A 5,956-nucleotide genomic window follows, 5' to 3' on the forward strand; every position below is an offset into this window, starting at 1 on the left:
AGCTATTGGCTCCTGCCAACGAATTCAATTTCCTGTTGTAATTGCCATTAATCAAATGTTTTGGTATATTGAAATATTTATGGATAAATTAATATGACATTTAGGATTTGGTTCAAAATAATATGAGATGGGGAAAGTGGACTGGGAAAAGGCTTCACACTCAGGGTTGGCTTGCTTTGCATTAATAAGAAGAGGGATGTGACAGCAAAAGACAAAAACCTGGGTAGTCTGATTCAATTGTTCCTCTTAATGATAAAGTCTTAGTTGTCTTACTTAACAGCTTTTGGTTGGTCTATTTGAAGTCTGAACAATTCAGAAAACAATTGCAGAGCAAAACTGTTAGGTTTTTTTTCTGTAATCAATAAAAGTTCTATAATAAAAATAAAGATTGAGAGATGCAAATCATGAGGACTACCTCATCTGAGATTCTTGATATATTTAAGTGTAGTGAAACTTACAAATTTAGCAAAATAGAAAACATCACTAGTCTTCTTTCTCCAATATAAAGGTGCTCTGACAAGAATTCCACGGAGACAGTTGAAGAGGTTGACCAGATCATTATGACATTGGTTACCAGGCCTGTAAGCAAGATGAAGCAACTACCAGGATTTTCTATTACAGGAACCTGAAAATATTGCACTATAACTTTCTCTCTAGCAACATTCAAAGAATATTTCCTCAGGATTTACACTTTTATAGCTCATAAAGCAGTAAAAACTGGTTGTCATTTTATTAGCATATTTTTGTGGATGCAGGTTCTAGAGATTCGCAGCTAGAAAAGAGAAAGTACCTAGATGATGAATCTGCATCGGCTGAGCCTCGGTTCATTCCAGCGCTCCGACATGGACAGAACCCTTGACAAGCAGCTTCTTCATCAAGCCAATGAGATAAGTGGAACACTTTCCCCCCCAAATTACAATTTAAAATATTTTACTATATTCTAAAATATAGTATTATAATACTATAAAATGGAAGATTCTTATGAGTTTTAATATTTGAAAAGGAAACTCCAAATAAATGTTATGATTTTACTGGCCACCCAATACCCCCAGACCCCCTAGGTATGCCTTTGCTGTCTTCTTCTAGTAAAGGTAACTGGTGGAAAACATTGAAAAGTTCTCATTGAACCGGTTTTCTCTTTTAAGGAAAGAATAGGAAGGGATCAAGTCTCAAGTCTTTAAATTTTCTTTAAAACATATCTATGGGGAGAAATTTTTCTTTGTTATTTAAAAATTAGACTAATGGAATATTTTTACATAAACAGCAATTTTATTATTTTCTAATACTATAGTGTAATAATTCAAAGTAGGCCAAGAAAACATTGACTAATAGAACATCTCAGTGAAATAGGGAAAAAATGAACTGATGTGATAGAAGAAGGCATGGACTTAACACCAGTTGCTACTTAAATTGAAGTTTATTATTTGCATTTACATTGACGATAATGTCTGACACCTTTAAAAAATTATGCAGAGTGTCCCATATAATTTTATAAACGGCCTTAATTTTCTATAAAAACAGTATCTCTGAGGTAAAGGGAAAATTTTAATTTTGTCCCTTCAGATAATCATAAATGATATGAAATCTGTTTTAGTGAGGACTTACTGTAACCTACACTGCACAGAAAGGTAGTTTTGGTGGTATTTGTGAGGGTGCCCAAAAATATGTATCCTTTGCTCAAAGCTGTATTAAGTTCAGCATTTTCATTCAGACACCCTGTCCTTGGGCTCCAGGATACAGAGATGGAGGTTTTCAAATAGATTTCCTCTCTGCTGACAGAAACTATTTCCATAACCAGATTTGCTGGCATTCATTGTGCATAGAATGAGAACAAGCTTTTGTACAAGATTAGAATGTCTTCAGTTCTGTGAAACATTCTGAGAATTGCTCCAGCTGTTTCTCCCTTCTCTCTGATGCAGCAATATTTTGTTTCCTTTCTACTAGACATTTCCATTAATATACAAATATGGTATTATTTCTTCCACTTAAATATCAACAATGACAACAATCTGAACCTCAATTTGCCTTTAGCTTGCTGCTCTATTTCTGTTCCCTCTGCAGAAAAAGTCCTTAACATAATCATCTATCCTCCATGCCTGCAATTCTCCCATTCTCTCTTGAACCCACTCACTCAGGCCTCTACCCACTCCTCTCCACATAAACTGCCCTTGCTATAGTTACTAATGTCTTCCACATTATAAAATCCAAGGCACATCTCCGTTATCCTCAGTTGCCCATTAGTAGTGTTCTCAACAGTAGATCACTCTCTCTTCCTTCCTTGAAACATTTTGTTCCCCTGGCTTTCGGGATACCCTCCTCTCCTGGCCCCCCATTGCCCTCAGTGGCCATTACTCCCCTGTCTTCTTGGCTGGTTCCTTCTGTCTTTCTAACTCTAAAAACAGGAGTGCTCCTGGGCTCAGTCTTGGCTCTTGGTCTTAGACTCTATCCACGTTTTCTCCCTTGGGAGTCTCACGTATGTAGGTGACTTCCATATTTATATTTCCAGTCATGACTTGTCTACACTCCTATACCCAAATGCCTGCTCAGTGTCTCTACTGGGATGGGTAACAGGCATCTCAGTTTTCAATATCCCAAACTGAACTCCTGATCTTTCCCCCAAAACTCTTTTCCCTGAGTCTGCCTCTGTTTATTTAGTTAATTTATATTAATTAGTTTATTTACTGCCAAGTAAAAACTTTGGACTCATCCCTGACTCTTCAATTAATTAGTTAATTAATAAATTAGTTTATTTACTGCCAAGTAAAAAATTTGGACTCATCCCTGACTCCTCTCTTGCCCTTGGTGAAAGAAAAAGCCAAAGTGTGTTAATACACTGCTTAAAGACAAAGGGATAGAATTCTCACCACTGTCTAAAAGTCACAAAAGGGTTGCTGCTGCCTCTTCCTCTCTGGAAATGCCAAGCTTCCAATCACCAGCTACAATCGCCCTTTGGACAGACAAGGAAACTTCTGATAACTGGAAAACAAATATTCAAACTGGTTCTGGCAGGAAGAAGGAAGGAAAAACACAAGGCTGGCCATCACATTACCTCTTATACGCTCTACTTACATACATCTAAATACTTTCACACGTTTCTTTTATTCTCTACTCTCAAATGGTCATCTTTCCCAGCAAATGCTAAGGGGAATTCTGAAATAACAACCTCTGGAAAAGTTCTTTGCAGAGCACATAATTGTCATGGCTGCTATAGGGTGATTGTATTGGAGAAAGAGGTAAAGTTGGCTCTACCTCCTCTGGGGACATAAAGGATTCTACGAAATCGTGGTCATGGGGAAAACTGCTGCTGGAGGCAGAATGTAGAATCTAAGTCCCTCTGGGAGATTTTTAAACAGTAGGTGTCTCTTCTGCTTTTCACTTTTTAAAAAGTGTTTATTTATTTATCTCTGAGAGACAGTGAGCAAGGGAGGGGCAGGAGGGGGAGTGGGGGGACAAAGGATCCAAAGTGGGCTACAGGCCGACAGTGGAGAGCCCAATGTAGGGCTCAAACTCACGAACCATGAGATCATGATCTATATCATGAGTAGGATGTTCAACCAACTGAGCCACCAGGTACCTCTCTTCTGCTTTTTAAAAATCAGTCTCTCTTCAATTTCTTTGAAGACATGAGATATGTTTTCTACTCTTTTTTTGTTGTTGTTTGACCACACAAAAAAGTCTGAGTAAGGTGTTTTATGTTTGATGGATGCTAAAAAAAAATGTTGCTGACTGTTCTGAACTTTTTCTCCTCCTTGGGAACTGAGTGAGTTCCTTTTTATTCTTTAGGGATGAATCATATGTGTTGTATCACCAAGACCCAAAGAAGCACCTACTTGCCGCACCAGAAAATAAAGATACACAAGCCCCAAAGAAGGAGGCCTTCATGGCAGTCTTGGAAAGTTGCTCTTCCAGTGAGGCATCAGTGAGGCTTTAAACCAGGGAGATAAGGAGAAGGGAATTTAGGGCAGACATGTGTTCTATACACTACCAGTTTATTAGGAGAAATTCTAAAAGGATTGTTAATTTATCACCCTTAATAGCTCTAACTTCTCCCTTACAAATTGGCACTTGTACTCTGTTGTCATTCTTATTAATTGTATTTGGGACCCTCCTACACTGTTGGTGGGAATGTTAACTGGTACAGCCCCTCTGGAAAAGTGTGGAGGTTTCTAAAAAAATTAACAATAGAACTTCCCTATGACCAGCAATAGCACTTCTAGGAATTTACCCAAGGGATACAGGAGTGCTGATGCATAGGGGCACATGTACCCCAATGTTCATAGCAGCACTCTCAACAATAGTCAAAACATGGAAAGAGCCTAAGTGTCCATCAACTGATGAATGGATCAAGAAGATGTGGTTTATCTATACTATGGACTACTACATGGCAATGAGAAAGAATGAAATCTGGCCACGTGTAGCAACAACATGGATGGAACTTGAGGGTGTTATGCTGAGCGTAATAAGTCAGGCAGAGGACAGATACCATATGTTTTCACGTATAGGAGGATTAGAAGGAACTTAACGGAGGACCATGGGGGAGAAGAAAAGGAAAAATAGTGGGGGAGACAGAGGGAGGCAAACAATGAGAGACTCGTGAATGCTGAGAACAAACTGAGGGCAGATGGTGTGGGAAGGGAAGGGGGGTGAATGGCATGGAGGAGGGCACCTGTGGAGATAAGCAATGGGCATATGGAAACCAACTTGACAATAAACTATTAAAAACAACAACAACAACAACAATAGTGAGGTATTTGGGGTCTTAAATTCATGCAAATATGCTTCTTCCTTGCCCATAATCCACCATATGTAACGAATTATATTTTGACCTAAAGGAACCAGACATTATCTAATGGACATCTGAAAGACTTAAAATATTTTTAAGAGCTCCACTTGAAAAAATTGACAGAGAGGTGTGAAGAAATCACTTGGTACTCATATTTTAACTTTACTTTCTATTAAATGTAATTTTGAAATGTTCTTTTCTGGAAAAGACAAATGATAATGTTATTTTTTAAAAAAGAGGCTGCACAAAAGAAATCTGTTATAACTATTACTGGAAATCCCATGAACCCATGAAGAAATGCTTGCAAATAAATGCAAGTAATTGATGTAAATTAAAAACTCAATCCTAGGGGCACCTGGGTGGCTCAATCAGTTAAGCACCCAACGTCAGCTCAGGTCATGATCTCATGGTTCGTGGGTTTGAGCCCCACAGTGGGCTCTGTGCTGACAGCTCAAAGCCTGCTTTAGATCCTCTGTGCCCCCTCTCTCTCTGCTCCTCCCCTGCGCACACTCTCTCTCAAAAATAAATTAAAAAAAAATTTTTTTTAAAAACCCTCAAATCTCAATCCTAGTTTCAAAGAAAAAAATTGCTAAAAGTAAAGATAGAGGAATAACCTTCCTTCCCACATCTCCATTTTACTGAGATATAGCTGACATATAACATTGTATAAATTTAAGGTGTACAAGATAATAACTTGCTATATGTATATATTACAAAACGATTATCACAATAAGTCTAGTTAACACCCATCACCTTAGTTACAAAGTTTTTTTCCTTGTGATTAGAACTTTTAAGATCCACTCTCTTAGCAACTTCCAAATATACAACAGTGTTGTTAACTATAGTCACCACAGTATACATGATATCCCAAGAGCTTATTTATAACTGGAAGTTTGTCCCTTTTGACCACCTCCATTCATTACTTCCCCCATCACTAACCCATTCTCTGCCTCTAGAGAATCTGTTCTCTGTTTCTATGAGTTGCTTTATTTTAGATTCCTCATATAAGTGAGATCATACAGTATTTGTCTTTCTCTAACTTATTTCACTAGGAAAAACGTTCTTATTAAAAATGTTGTATTAGTCAGGGTTCTCTAGAGAAACAACCAATGGTGGTGTGTGTGTGTGTGTGTGTGTGTGTGTGTGTGTGTGTGTGTGTGGGGGGGGGGGGGG

The sequence above is a fragment of the Crocuta crocuta genome, unplaced genomic scaffold (genome assembly GCF_008692635.1).
Source record: "Crocuta crocuta isolate KB4526 unplaced genomic scaffold, BGI_CrCroc_1.0 scaffold102, whole genome shotgun sequence".
Classification (NCBI taxonomy): domain Eukaryota; kingdom Metazoa; phylum Chordata; class Mammalia; order Carnivora; family Hyaenidae; genus Crocuta; species Crocuta crocuta.